Raw genomic sequence first — 8,430 nt, forward strand, 5'->3', positions numbered from 1 at the left:
TTTCTCTTTGCATCCCCATTGCCTAAGAGGGTTCCCAGCCCAGAGTTAAGTCCTTAATAAATGATCACTGAATTAAATGTCTAATGATTTGATTTCTAAAATCACCACATTCAAGGAAAAGAATTAAAAAGCATCCAAGAACCACCCAACAGAGAATTGATATTGATCTTGACACCTACTTACACACCCAAATAAACAACCCTCTCAGCATTTTCATTTCAGAGCTAACTGTTACAGGATTGTCCCCTGCCAAAACCAAAACGAGGTACCCAATATGTGCTGTACCGTACCGTGCATTCACCAGCTCAGATCGTATCCCCACCTTCCAACTTCAGCAGCTTTCGAGCCCTCCTTAGAATGGGTCTGTTTCTCCTTTCCTGGAAGACACTGCCAAAGGCCAGCTGCCACATCCACTGATACCTACCTGTCCCCTGACTCTCCCACCCTCTCACAGTCACCTTTGCAACTGCCTGGCCTCTCCTGGAGTGATTAATCAGGGCAAAGTCCAGGCTGACTAGCTGCCTCTGGGACACCTATCTATGGCTGTTTACTCAGAACTTTGTCAGGTTCCCTGCTCCTGTTCAGATTCAGGTGAGACAACAAAACCCTCACAGAATCGAGTGAATGAAAGCCTAGCCTCTGAGGCTAATTCTGCTGCCCCCTACCAGACTTTCTTTCCTTTTATCAGAACAGACTGATCCCACTGGGAAGACTGTCAGCAGGGTTGGAAGAAAGTGTTTGTTGTTACCTTTTTTCTTTTGCTTTTCCTTTCGTTGGATTCTACTGTATTATTTAATCTGTTTTCTTTGGAGAAGCTGATTAAAATGCCCAACACAAGGCACCTGAAATGTCTTTTATTAAAACTATTATAAGTCCTCTCCCCTAGAAGAATGGCTCTAACTTAACAAAACTGGGAGCCTAAGTTGTACTTTACAGACCATGTTTCCAAATACTCATGTTGTTCAAAGCAAACTCCAACACAAAAGGAGATCTCATGTTCCAAGGAGGGAATGATTCTGTTACTACAATTTCTATTGTCTCATCTTAGGCTTGGCCACTCTAAGCAGAAGGAGGGCTGATAAGGGAAAGTGCTCCTGGAAGGGAGAGACACTCACCCCTCTGCTCCAAGGACCTAACCTCTATTTTAGCTCTCTCACGTCTTGCAGAAGAAAGGGGGAAACAAGGAGAGAAGACAAAAGGGCTGAGCAGTTCTGCTGGCTCACTTCTATAAACCAGCACAGAGAGGTGGTTCCTTCCCCAGGACTCCAACAATGAAATCATCTTGAGAGACCAGACCCAGTCACTGAAACCCATTGCCCTGGAAGGTGCCAAGGAGCAGCTTCAGAACATCCAATGCACCTTGTAACAGGCCCTGTCATGAAGACTTTAACAAGGGAAGTCCTTTTGTCCTCTTAAGAAGGTGCCAAGAGACATGTCCGTACCCATTAGGAAGAGGTGTAGACAAGCAAAGATTCCAAACAAAAATGACAGCCCTGTGAACTCATCAAGTTATTCTTGGAGATGAGAGCAAAAGAGAGACTTTAGGAAAGTTTCAAGGCATAGAGTGAGGAGAGACTAGAAATTTCATGACAGACAGGGTCAAAATTCTCAACAAAAAAGAAAAGTGGGAATGGGGTGGAGGGAGAGAGCAGACAGATAGACAGAAACGAAGAGAGAGAAAGACACAGAAAGAAAATATTGGAAACAGCTACTTTGGAGACTATGCTAGAGTCAATTCGACAAGGATCAAGTGATTAACATGCAACTATGTGGGGGCAGCAAAGTGGCTTAGTGAACTGAGAGCCAAACCTAGAGATAGAGAAATCTGGTCTCAGCCACTTCCTAGCTGGGTGACCCTGGGCAAGTTCCTTAACCCCCATGTCCTTGCCCTTGCCAATCTTTTGTCTTGGAACCAATACACAGTGTTGATTCTAAAATGGAAAATAAAGTGTTTTTTTAAATGTAACCATGGAAAATATTGGAAAATGAAGGGATGCCCTTCATTTGGGGAATGACTGAACAAATTGTGGTATCTGTTGGTGATGGAATACTATTGTGCTGAGAAGAATAAAGAACTGGAGGCATTCTATGTGAACTGGAAAGATCTCCAGGAATTGATGCAGAGTGAAAGGAGCAGAACCAGGAGAACATTATACACAGAGACTGATACACTGTGACACAATCAAATGTAATGGACTTCTCTACTAGTAGCAATGCAATGATCCAGGACAATTGTGAGGGACCTATGAGGAAGAATGCCATTCACATTCAGAGGAAGAACTGTGGGAGCAGAAACACAGAAGAAAAACAACTGCTTGATCACATGGGTCAATGAGGATATGATTCGGGATGTAAACTCTAAGGAATCACCCTAGTGCAAATATTAATAATATGGAAATCAGTCTTGATTAATGACACATGTAAAATCCAGTGGAATTGCGCATTGGCTATGGGAAGGAGGTGGGAGGAAGGGAGGGAAAGAACGTGAATCATGTAACCATGGAAAAATATTCTAAATTAATTAATTAAATAAAAGTTCCCAAATTTTAAAAAAAGTGTAACCATGAGGGTAAGTTGTGATTAGATTCCATGAATTTGTAGTGGTCTCTAGCAGCAAACAATTAGACAGCTATCTCCAAGCCAGCCACATTCTCAGCAATGCAGGGGTAGAATTAAATGAGGTAGAAAATGGAGGTGATCCAAGGTTGAAGAGCAGCAGGACACCAGAATAATAAAAAGACACCAGAGCAAGGGGATCAAAGATGGAGAACAACAAATTGTTAATAAAATAGACTATGGTGAGAGAAAAGTGAAGCCAGAGCAGGGCAATTGACTGGGAGATCTGAGAGAATAGAGAAGATCGAAGGGTGTGATGAGAGCAAAAGAGTAGGAGAAATAAAAAGGAGAAATGAGCTGGAAAGCTAGGAATTTCATAGGTCAAAACCATGGAAATGGGATAGTTTGAGATCATGGTTGATGATGTAATGGATAAAGTGCTAGATTAGAGGCAGAAATACCTGTGTTCAAATCCCTGCCTCAGACACTAACAATATGACCTCAGCAAGTTACTTAACCTCTTAGCCAAATGAAATATCATGTAAAGTACTTTAAAACCATAAAAAACTATAAATGCTGCTGTTGTTCACTCATTCAGTCATGTCTGCCTCTTCATGAACTCCAAAACTGTCCATGGGGTTTTCTTGACACTCCAGTAGTTTGCCATTTCCTTCTCCAGTGGATTGGAGCAAATAGAGATTAAGTGATTTGCCCAGGGTCATAAAACTACCAAGTGTCCAAGGTTAAATTTGAACTCAGGTCTTCCTGATCCCCAGGTCCAGCATTCTATTCACTGAGTCACCCAGCTATCTCATAGCCATGATTCTTATGACAATATCTAAGCATGTGATATTAAAATAATTTCTTGAAAGAGGGATGTGGCAGTACCATGCCCTCATCAGACCTTAAGGGAAATATTGTGTTTATGTCTGACTCATAGTTGAAGGAATTGGGCATACTTAGCCTTCATGAAAGAAGATTCAAGGAGGTCATGATGGGTATATTGAAGTATTCGAAGAGTTGCCATGGGAAGGAAAGATTAAGTGGTCCTTCTTGGCCCTGGAAGGAAAAATCAGTAGTGATGGGTGAAAGTTACAAAGAGCTAAATTTAAGTTAATATTTGGGGAATTTTCCTAAAATTAGAGCTGTCTGAAAGTGGAAATGGTTGCCTCAAGAGGTGATGGATTCCTTTCTTGGAGGTCTCTAAGCAAAGGCTTGACTAATCTTTGCCCAGTATATTATGACTTAGCCTAGTTTGAAGGCTCGCAGTCTTTGACAATCTCCGTAACCGTAATTTCTATTCAGTATGAAATGAAATAAATTCTAGTGTTTACTATGCATATACAATTGGAAAAATAAAGTAACAAGATTAACTACAAAATAAAATTTTAAAAATTAACTACAATAGGATGATATATTTGCCAAATATTCCCTATATCCAGTGGTATGCTAGAACTAACTCGTACAAGCTCCTGAAAGCTGATTGTTAAATTTTCAGTTAAAGTATTTACCCCTCTGAAATTGTCAAATGCCATAAAACAAGGTTTCATTTTTTTTTGGTCTCAATTTAAGAAAGTCATGGAGAAAATGTTAATGATGCATGTTAAACTTTTTTTTAAACCCTTACCTTTTGTCTTTGTATCAGTTCTAAGACAAAAGAGTGGCAGGGGCTAGACGATTGGCATTAAGGGACTTGACTAGGGTCCCACCTGGGAAGTGTCTGAGGCTAGATTTGAACCCAGGTCCCCCTTACTCCAGGCCTGGTTCTCCACCCACTGTGCTGCATAGCTGCCCCAATAATATACATGAAACTTAAAAATGTGTTTTATATACTTTTTTTTGGACAATCGGTATAAAAAAATCTACCAGCACATCCTTGCTTATATCCCCTTGACAAGCTTCTCATTCTCCTAAGGGTACCAAATTAGGAAGCCTTGGACTGACCACTGAGGTCCTTTCTAACTCTCGAATTCTGTGATTCTATAGTCCACAGTGTGACTACCCTGTGAGTGGCTGAGACAAAGTGAGATGCTGGTCATGGGGTAATCAAGGCTAATAAACTAGGGGGCAAGGGTGTCTGAAGAGAAATCAAAATAAATCCAAATATAATAAGGGCAGGCACTGGAATGGAGAGAAAGACTGTGAACCAAATGTTAAGTTCCTTGAGAATAAAAAAAGGGAGAGTGGCTTGAAGGCAGAGCAGGTAATCGATCAGTATCTCCCCTCTATTTCGCAGCAGCAACCCCAACCTATCTGCCATCTTGGATGACAACATACTTGGTCCAACAATGCAAAATAAAAAACACCTTTGGAATACCCTCTTGGAAACTAAAACCACCTTTAGACCCTATGTGCCACATTCTTTTTAAACATCCCCATCTGTGACAAAATTTTGCCCTTTTAAGAATCAACCTGGTTTATGTAATGGAGTCATTTGGAGCCAAGCCCAATAAATAAGGTAGGGGCTCAAAGCAGGAATTATCATTTGGGTGTTTTTTTAAGTAACCTTTAAATAATGAGATATTTTCTTATGCCTCAGTCCAGGGTAAATTTCAGATCATCTCTTAATTATTTGACTTTATGCAGGGCACATAATTTTCCAAACCTCAGTTTCCCCCTACATAAAACATAAATTCCTACCCAAACTATTTCAAAGTGTTGTTGTGAATGTCAAACAAGAACACAGATGCAAAGTCCTTTGCAATTGAAAAAAATTATGTAACTATGGGCTATTATTATGTAGCTTGTTGACACGTTCCGAGGGCAAGTCTCAAAAGAAGAGTTCTAAAAATATGAACAGCGACAAATAAGCGTGACTCCCATGATGATTACTTGAAAGGATCGTATTTATTCAGACTTACAAGTTCTGGTAAATTTGTTAAAATGTAAGCCTTATATTTTTTAAAATATAAGTCATATATCATCTTATAGCCAAGTATCGTAATTTGTTTTAATTTGTCAGCAAGGGCAGGAACAGAACATAGCTGGAGAAATGCACTGGAAATGAAATTTAGGGGCTCCATTAATAACCTGTTGAGGAAAAGAGAAGATGCATAAGCTAGTCCCTTACTGCCTGACAATGGTTTTTGTTGTTGTCCAGTCATTTCAATCATGTCTGACTCTTCATGACCACACTTGGGGTTTCCTTGGCAAATATACTTAAGTGGTTTATCATTTTCTTCTCCAGCTCATTTTAAAGATGAGGAAACTGAGGCAAACAGGGTTAAGGGACTTGCCCAGGGTCATACAGCCAGTAAGTGTCTAAAGTCAGATTTGATCTCAAATCTGCCTGACTCCAAGCCCTAGGTATGTGCTACATAGCTGGTGGGGAAGTGAAAATCCAAGCTGGAGAAGCTTAAAGCTGTCCCACATCAGTGGCCTGGATTTTCTCTCCTGTCTCCTTCACTGTGGTGAGTCCTTCTACTTGCTTTACCTCCAGAGGAGGCAGCCAGGAGGCTATGGTTGTGGTCTGTATTTCCCACATCAAGCCATGTACAGCTCTGAAGCATGGACAAGAAAGATATCTAGGGAGACGCCAATGACATGTCTTGTAAGCTTCAGCCTCCAAGACACCTCTCTGGTCCTCCACAACTTCATCTCACATCCCTAGGAAAAAAAGGTTATCCAATGGTGCACATTTTTCTGGTATCATTTTTTAATCATCATCATCATCATCATCATCATCATCTTCTTCTTCTTCTTCTTCTTCCTACTTCTCCTCCTCCTCCTTCATCCTCCTCCTCCTCCTCCTTTTTCTTCTCTCTCTCCCTTTCCCTTTCACTTTCCCTCTCCTTCTCCCTCTCCCTCTCCCTCTCCTCCTCCTCCTCCTCCTCCTTCTCTGCCTCCTTCTTGTTCTTGTTCTTCTTGTACTTGTTCTTGTTGTTCTTCTTCTTGTTGTTGTTCTTCTTGTTCTTGTTCTTCTTGTTGTTCTTCTTGTTCTTCTTGTTGTTGTTCTTATTATTATTATTGTTCTTCTTGTTCTTGTTCTTCTCTCTCTCTCTTTCTCTCTCCCTCCCCTATGTTGTTTTGAAATTTTTCTATGTAGGTTATCTTACACCATTTCTTGATTATTGGTTCCAGTAGAGGAGAAGGAGAAGGAGAAGGAGAAGGAGAAGGAGAAGGAGAAGGAGAAGGAGAAGGAGAGGGAGAGGGAGAGGGAGAAGGAGAAGGAGAAGGAGGAGAAGGAGACAGACAGGGACAAGGAAAGGAAAGAGGGGAGAGGGAGAAAGGAGAGAAAGAAGGAAGAAGGGAGAAGGGAGAAGGATAGGGGAGAGGGAGAGACAAACACACATGTATACATACATATACTCATATGTGGTGTGCTTTCTATATATATGCATCATGTATGGGATATATGGGGTGTGCATTTGTGCCTCTGCTGAGAGGGCTTGCCAAGCCCTTGGCTACTAATCCAGGACAGCTAGGTGATACAGTGGATATAGTGCTGGACTTTGAAGATTCATCTTCCTGAGTTCAAATCCAGCCTCAGACACTTCCTAGCTATGTGACTCTTGGCAAGTCATTTAACTCTATTCACTTCAGTTTTCTCATCTATAAAACAAACTAGAGAAGAAAATGGCAAACACCTCCAGCATCTTTGTCAAGAAAACTCTAAACAAGGTCACAAAGAGTTGGGCAAGACAGAAATGACTAAACAACAACAAAAATCCATCTTTTGTGTCCCCCTTTCCCTGAACTCTTGTCTGTGGTTCCAAGAAGCTATAGCATGCCAAGCAGCCACATCCCAATAAAACTGTCTTGGCAGACAGGCTAAATCAGATTGAGGGTAACTGCAGGCTTCAAACCCATCAATGAGTAGAGGAATTTCTCCTCCAAGCATGTGAAGACTTCCTCCAACAGAAGAGGCAGATAAAAGCAATTTGTCCTACTGGCCCTAAATGAAGCTGAAGCCAGCACTGAAGAGGGATTAGATCTTGATCAGACATCAAAGACATCAAGGTCATCTACTACATCCCATGCCATTGCCAGTCATCCTGACTTTTTGTCTTGCCATTAGACTTTGAAGGTTCTGAAAGAGAGTGAGGCTGAAGACTGCTCGATTCTGCCTCATTTAAATCTAATTCATGGTCAAGTCAAGACATCACTTTGGGATGTCATTGGTCCTCTTTGAAACAAAGAACAAACAATAATTACATACGTATATGTGTGTCTGTAGATTTAGATTTCTTACCCAAGAGCCACAAAACTGTGATAGACTGCTTAATCAGGTATCCTTTCCACATCATAGGTTAGGGACACAGCACCCCTATAATCTGAAAAATCCATGTAAAATGTTTCGACTCTCTTTTCACACCAAAGAAGAAATCTGATTTCCCTTTTTGTTCTATAGGGTATTCACAGTAAAAAAAAATTGTGTATAATTATGGTATTAAAAGATAAAATTTGTTGATATTATGATACTACACATATAATTTATGCATTTTAGAGTTTCTAAAGTTTTTTGTGTTGTCCTGCTGGCCTTCATGTGTCATCTGCAGCTTCCACAAAACTTCCTAAAAATCCCCTCTTAATTTCTTATGCTGAACCAAGATCTATGGAAACCAAGATAGGTAAAGTTGTGATGAGGAAGGAATGCCTACATTTCAAATGGATCCATGACCAACAGATATAACTAGCTAATTCCAAGACTTGATGGTAATACTAATAACTGTGTTCTCAATGACCTCTAGTACATCTAACTTCCTAACAATTAGCAGAGCTAATTAACTGAGAAGTTACTTACAGACTCAAGGAGCCAAAGTCACCATGTGGCAGCAGACCTTCATGTCAATGTCCTAAACCAGAAATTAGCTGGCAACTTTTGAAAAATGTCATGCTGAAATTCTTACACTTTTCCTTCTCACAAGATGGGAG

Source organism: Gracilinanus agilis, chromosome 4 (assembly GCF_016433145.1).
Source record: "Gracilinanus agilis isolate LMUSP501 chromosome 4, AgileGrace, whole genome shotgun sequence".
Taxonomy (NCBI): domain Eukaryota; kingdom Metazoa; phylum Chordata; class Mammalia; order Didelphimorphia; family Didelphidae; genus Gracilinanus; species Gracilinanus agilis.